Source organism: Dipteris shenzhenensis, chromosome 23 (assembly GCF_047967505.1).
Source record: "Dipteris shenzhenensis isolate YYH24624 ecotype China chromosome 23, Dip_SZ_1.0, whole genome shotgun sequence".
Classification (NCBI taxonomy): Eukaryota; Viridiplantae; Streptophyta; class Polypodiopsida; order Gleicheniales; family Dipteridaceae; genus Dipteris; species Dipteris shenzhenensis.
The window spans coordinates 17,468,855-17,476,288 of NC_141618.1; positions in this window are offsets into that span (position 1 = coordinate 17,468,855).

Genomic DNA, 7,434 nt, shown 5'->3' on the forward strand with positions numbered 1-7,434 from the left:
AAGCTAATCTATCTTGAAACCTAATTGACTTGAGGTACATGTCATGAGCATTCTCTTCATCATGTTTCCACATAGGTTCCATCCACCTTAGAGCCCTCCATAGATCGTGAGGCCCGCATGTTTTAACATGGTATCAAAGCATAGGTTTAGCTCTCCTAGTTTAGCTCATTAGTAGTTCACTAGGATTGCTCCCATTCCTAGATTAGTTTTAGATCTCAAGAGTTCTTCATTTAGAGAGTTCAATTTATTGTGTGCTTGAGTGTTCCTTATTCCATGAGAGAGAGAGAGTCCCTTGAGTATTTTCTTTGAGAGATATATTGTGTGTGTGAGAGTTTCTTGAAGTGAGAGTTCTTGTGAGGTTCATTCTTCCTAAGTGGTCCTTTTGCTCATTGAGAGAGAAAGATATCTCTATTCTTCTTCTCCAAGAGAAAGAGAGGGAGATAATCTCCAAGAGGCATCAATTCAAGAAATTAGTTTGTTTCTGGAGGCGGCATCAAAAAGTGCTTTGCATCTTTCTTGGACTGAAAAATTTATCTAAAACAATTATATATAGAGAGAGCATTACATATATTTATAGAGAGAGAGAGCATTGCATACATTTATATTTATATTTATTTATTTATATAAAAATCTATTTTATTTTATTTATTTATTTATTTGTGTACGTGTACAAGGATTGCTTAAAGGCACATTATTAAACATTCATTTCTAAGTGATATTTGAGGATAAGCTGACCTAGTCTACCACAATAACTTTGACTCCTTTTGGGAGTCATCACCTTGGTGTCATCAAGGTGAACATAGGAAGGGTCTTGTGACACATCCCCATCACATCACCATTACCCCTCACACCGCTACTCTCCAGGTGCGCTAACCATTGTTCATGGATGGAAGGTCAGCCTCACAAGTTTTTACATTAAAGACACAAACGATACATATTGAGAAGCTCTCTATAACGTGCACGCTTGCATAAATTAAAATTTGTGTTTAAGGTTCAAGAATTTCTTACATTGATTAATATATTTTCAAAGTCTTCACCTCTATCCTCCAAACTTTGGAGGAGGGCAGTGGTACCATTGCCGTATGCATACTAATATTCACTTGGTGGTGCAATTTTGACCTATCACATTCCTCTATACACATAAAACATTAGAGGGTAAGACACACTAGATAGCTATGTAAGAAAAAGAAAGTAGGGAAAGATGTAGGAAAAAAGAAGGAAAGGTACACTTACAAAGTAGGTCATAAATCTAGCTTTGACCACCAATTCGAAGTGGGATTGCCCCTATGAGAGTGTTTGCAACTTCATGCTTGCTCACCAGGATTGAGCTTGCAAAAAAAGCTCTCACATTTTATCAGAAACATAAAACTTTTTCTTCAAAGGACCACTAGTTGGTCTCTCACCATGATCAGTCCCATTGTTTGAACTCTGCTAGATGCCATAATAAATACATGTGCTACAACTAAAGCAAAGACACTCCTAGTAAGAAAAGAGAGATAAAACAAAGAGGGAAAGGGGACATAGATATTTAACTTTTCTTTGATTTCTATTCATATTATGGATAAAAATACAAGAGGGAAAGAAGGGTGAGATGTGAGGGATCAGATGGAGCAATGGGAGAATGTGATGGGAGAGATGGGGGCAAAGGTGGATGGGATGAGAGCAAAACAAACTTATACAAATGCAATGCATTACCACATTATGCGAGCTAAAAACTCATTTTTTAAAATTCCATTGAAGGATCCTAAGTCTCCTAAAACCACAAAAACATACGTGTGTGCATGCTAGGTTCATAGTTATAAAGTACTACTGACTATCTTCAGTATCACTGGCTCTATCGCTATCACTTTCACTATCACGATCACTATCACTATCACGATCACTATCACTATCACTATCACTATCACTATCACTATCACTATCACTATCACTATCACTATCACTATCACTATCACTATCACTATCACTATCACTATCACTATCACTATCACTATCACTATAACTATCACTATCACTATCACTATCACTATCACTACTACGACCACTATCTACATCACTTGCATTGTCACTCTGAACAACATAATTGACTTCTTCCCTAGGAAGATTATACTCATCTTGAATAGTGTATTATCAATCCAAGAATGCATTAACACAAAGCATGATATCATCCATGTATATCTCTTTTGACATCTCGATGATCTCATTTTCTCCATAACTTCTTCAATTGTTTAAACATATTTTTCAACTGTGTATTCTCAATGAACACCTTCTCCATAGACTATGCACATGGATACACATTGCAATCTATATAAACTTTATCTTGTTTGAGTTTCTCTTGTAGATTGCACAGGGAAGTTTTAAAATAGGGTCCAAATTCATAAAGCTAGTATGAGGGTCATGATTTCCATCAATCGAGAGACACTATGTAAGGAAGGATTTGTTTGTAAGGCTGGGAAATTTAGAAGGGGGTGGGAGGGATAGGAATTTTAGAAGGGGAATGGGGATGGATGGGGAAATTTTAGAAGGGGGATTATAGAATTCCAAGGGCTATGATCATCATGTAAGTAGCGATCTTCTCCTTTTATGATTGCTGGAGCATTGATTTCTTTGAAATACTAATTTTTTCTTCGATTTCATGTTTAATATATGTCATTCAATGCAGTGTGGTCACATAGTTATCACTTTTGCATAGATAAGGTTGATGTGAAGGGTGATACATTTAATCATGGAGTCATGGCAAACTTCTCCTAAGAGACCCAAGCCTAACCCAGGCTAGAGATGATAGTTTGAAATCACTAGCATTGATGTTGTTGAAATATTGATCTTTCTTTGATTTCATGTTCAATATATTTCATTCAATGCAATGTGGTCACACGACTATCATTGTTGCATAGAGAATGTTGATGTGAATTGTAACACATTTGATCATGGAGTCATGCCAAACTTCTCCCAAGAGACCCAAGCTAGTGTAAGGGATACCCAAATAGTGAAAAATGAGTTGGATCACATTGGAATGATACAAGCTATCATGAAATTGAGCTTTTGAGAATTCAACATGTTTACATTAAAAGTGAAATGGTCCTAGAGGGGCTCAAGCAACTGTGACAAAAGATTTGAATGGTTTTTTTACCATTGACTTAACCAAAATTGCTCCTTCCCCTAACTCATGAGCTAGTAGCTATACTTCGAAGGCCCATAAGATACTAACAGTTTAAGTTATTTGGATCATTACTCAGATCTAGATGTGGGGGATCTAGTCATTGATGCCAAGGACATTGAATACTTAACACATGATGAACATGATAGTGTCGATGTGTTGCTAGAGGATCATTCAAAAGAAGATTTATCTAATGATTCACATAATTGACTATGCAATGCATATTTGTGATGTTATTTATGCATTCATGGATTATATCATGATTTAAATCCACCTCCTGCTAAAGGTGTTATGTAATTTCCATGCAATATTGACAACATATTTTATCAAAGTGATGCATGGATAGATTTTATGGTTTACAAGAGAGTTTAGTTTATAATAGGAATTTTAACTACTATATTGATGCTTGCTCTAGCCTCTTTTCAGGTGTATTTCACTAGGATTTCACTATTGCATATGTGTACAATTGATAGTAATTCTCAAAAAATTAGATGAAACACTCTCCTACCAAGCTAAACCATATAGGTTTAATACCATGTTGAAGTCAACACACAACTCACACTCTACACACATAGTGCAAAGGACAAGACACAACCCTCTTGGCTACATAGATGTACTTATCTCTTATGTTCCAATACAACATGTTACAATATATAATGAACCCTCTAAGGGTTGCGCTGAGTCCATAAGGACTATTCAACCCATGAATTATGCCTTACATAGGAAGACTTATAACCTAGTCTCTATCCAATATGCATCATGTACACCATCGTCATGCAAACATAGGTACATGGCGGACCATACTAATGATCCATATCTTAACACCTATCATTTTTACCCCTTACCTTACTTTCCCATTTCCATGTTCACATAATTGATTGTCGTGCATGGCTATTGAACTTGTTGGATATATAAGAAAGCACTCTTCATAATGTATCTCGTAGTCATTTTCTTCAAACTAGAAACTTAAGAACACTCTAAGGGCTCCAAAGTACTCCAATAGAACCCCATTTTTGGGGCTATAAAATTAAGGTTAACATATCCAATGTACTAGTGTAGTCATCTAGAATGTCAAGATAGTACCAAGGACCCAACTACTAGAACTAACACAAAAGGGGCTACCTTGGGCAAGGCTTCTATCATAGAGACCCTTGGGAAAGGCTTATATCATAGAGACCAAGAGAAAAAGCGTAGTCCCCTATGCTAGCACCATGAGAGTTGTGTCCTAACACTAATGAAGGGGTGCGTTGTAATGAAGATGATGAAGTTATAGTTTGGCTAGAGGAGCTAGGAAAAGGAGGGTGTGCAATGGGAGAAGCAAGGCAAGGGGGGATGAAACTATGGACAAGGGGAGGAAGACGAGATGACTCATGGCTGAGTTGTGAGGGTGATGATGTCATTCACTATGATGTTGTGGCAATAGGAGGTGGCGATGGGGGAAGGGGAGGGTGGGAAGGGGTGGAGGGGGAGGAGGAGCAATTGAGTGTGAGGGTAGAGGGGGGAGAGGGTCTAGAGGCAACAAAGGAGGGGAGGGATACATGGTGGTGACTTTTGAAATAGGGGGGGGATCCTCTAATTATTTGCACTAGGGTAGTCTCTTAAGTTTGCTAGGAACTCTAAGGTGTTAGTGATAGAGGATCTACCAAAAGGTCAAAAAACACCTCACCCTTAGTTGTTGGGGGGCATCCTAAGGGGGATCTCTCTATTTGTTCCCTAGTAAGGGAGCCTAGTGGGGGACTCGCACTACCTATCTCCTATCGATAGTTTGCACTACCTATCTCCTATCCACAATTTGCACTACCTATCTCCTATCAAGGGTTTGCACATCTTTAATGCTCTCTTGCTCAAATTCCTCCAGTACATGTGAGTCCTAAGTCCAATCACTCTCATACAGCTCCATCCAGGGGGTTTGTGACTAATGCAATTGCCTCTCTAGATTTGGGGCTTGGCCTCTTGACCCTCCCACTATTGGCTTGGGGGAGGTCGCTAGAGGGTGGGGGCTCGTCGGCTCTTGCTATAGGGTAGGATTTTACCAAGTGTCCCATCTATGGACACATAAAGCACACATTAATTTATTTAGAGTTTTTTTCTAGAAAAAGTTAAATTCTATTAATGCTTGAAAGCACCATACAAACAACGTCCAATAGGAGCTGTCGAGATGAAAATACCAAAAAAGGAAACAAGTTGCCAGCTAAAGCCACCTTTTTATGGATCTCTTGGCTCATAGCCTAGAGAGATTCTGAAATAGGAACTAGCAACCAAGATGGTGGCCTATACATCTAGAAAATACCCCTCGCAAAAAGGTTGTAGAAGATTCTTGCATGCCATGTGCCTGGCAAAAGAGCTCCCCCTTTTGGTGGTCACTCTTGAACCTGGAGTATCGTGCTTCCAAAAGGCATGCAAGGTGAAAATGATATCCTACTAGATGGCTACTAGGGTAGCTGTTGGAGAAATCAACTAGCCTCCCATCACTCGGCTACACCAAGTGATCCAAAGTTCCAAGCAGTAATGCTGGATACTATCTCCCACATGCTATCCTCCGGTGAGTGTCATGGTCATAATCTAGAGGGCTGAGATGCATCATGGATTTCTATTTGGAAAACGTACTATTCATATATTTATGTTGGTGCGAGAGGATCAATCAAGAAGGCGAGTCCTCCCTCCATGAGCCAAGCCACCATCCCCAAAGCAAAATCCCTCGTCCATCCTATGTGTGCTAGCCATAGTCCTTAGGGAGGCCAACCATATCCATTGTGCGACTGAGCATCCCCAAAGGCAATGGGGAATCATCTCCAAAGCACCCTTCGCACAACCAATGCATCTACTCCAGCCATGGGCCAATGGTCAAACCCTCATGAGCCATCAAGCAGAAGAAATAGGAAATCTTGTGTGGCCACAAGCTCTTCCAAAGGTGAGGCCAAAAAATGAGAGAAAGCTTCTCTTGGGACGTCTTACTCGAGCCAATGACGTTCCCGTGAGGGGGACCATGCTACTGCCTCAAGTTGTAAGTGGTGCCCAATACGAGTTGTGTAAGAAAATAAGGAGACCTCCTCCACTTGACCCGGTCACCCTATGTGGGATAGCTAGAACCACTCTCCGAGATCCCACTAAATGTCGCGTAAGGATCTGTCCTCCCAAATTCGTAGGTGCCACATTGCTCCCTCTAGGGTCGATAAGACCATGGTGGGATCTATGTACCAAGTCCTACCCAGGAGGCCTATTATCCTGACTCTCTGCCACTCTATATCCTCCAGGCTCATCTCGGACTCATTATCCACCTCTGTCTCTGCCAAACGAGCCTCCAGGTCCCACTCTATAAAGCTGAGAATGGTAGGATGTGAGAGACTCTTGAAACAAGTGTATCCTGAGAGGTAATCCTGTCCATGAGAACTATCCAGACCAGCATCCTAGTTCCTATCCCTCAAAGATGAGAAAGGTCCTGCTTGCAAGCCTCTACTACTCTAGGAAGTCACCGCTAGCCTCAAAGGATCTAGCTAGTCCATTGTCCCACTGTGCCCATCCAATGTGCCGCTGACCTAGCATGCACCCCTCTGAATCTCTAACCTCTGGGTGCCAAGTGAGTGGATGTCACTCAAAGTCCTCTCTACACCAATCTCTGCACACTCTATGGAGACTCCTCATCAATGGAGAACCCTTCTTGTCAAAGGAGCCACGGAGAAGATCCACCTATAATACTGTTGCCATTGACCTCTTGTGCGAGAAGTGTTCCTAAGAAGCCTCAACTAGAGGAGGAGCTTTTAAGGTTTTGCTCTAAGGGTGAGGCCTCTCACTACTAGCTTGCCCAAGAGGGCTCTGCTCTACATCTCCGGATCAATAATGCCCAGTCCACCCTTTTCTTGGGGCAAAATTACAGTCTACCAACCCACCCTGCTGGCTCTGGTGTTATGCATTCCATCCGATCCCGACCACAAAAAGTTCCATACTAAGCATCGCAACTATCCCTTGCAGCCTCTATGGAAACACCAGCAAGAGACAATCTACCAGGCCGTGGTAAGAAGTACTTGGTTAACCACCAATGCTCTACATGCAACAAGTGAGAGTTTGGCAGAGCTCCAATACAATAGCTTACGCCGAATACTCTCTACGATGGGGCTAAACTACTGCTCTATCGAAATGTCAATGCCAACCTGGTAGCCTAAGTACCTCGTCGTCTCCCCTCTCGGGACCCATTCCCCAATCTCGAACCTCTTGGATCTCTTCTGGTCTGTGAAGAAACCAAAAGATTTGGTCCAATTATGTGAGCTTCGAAAAAGCAC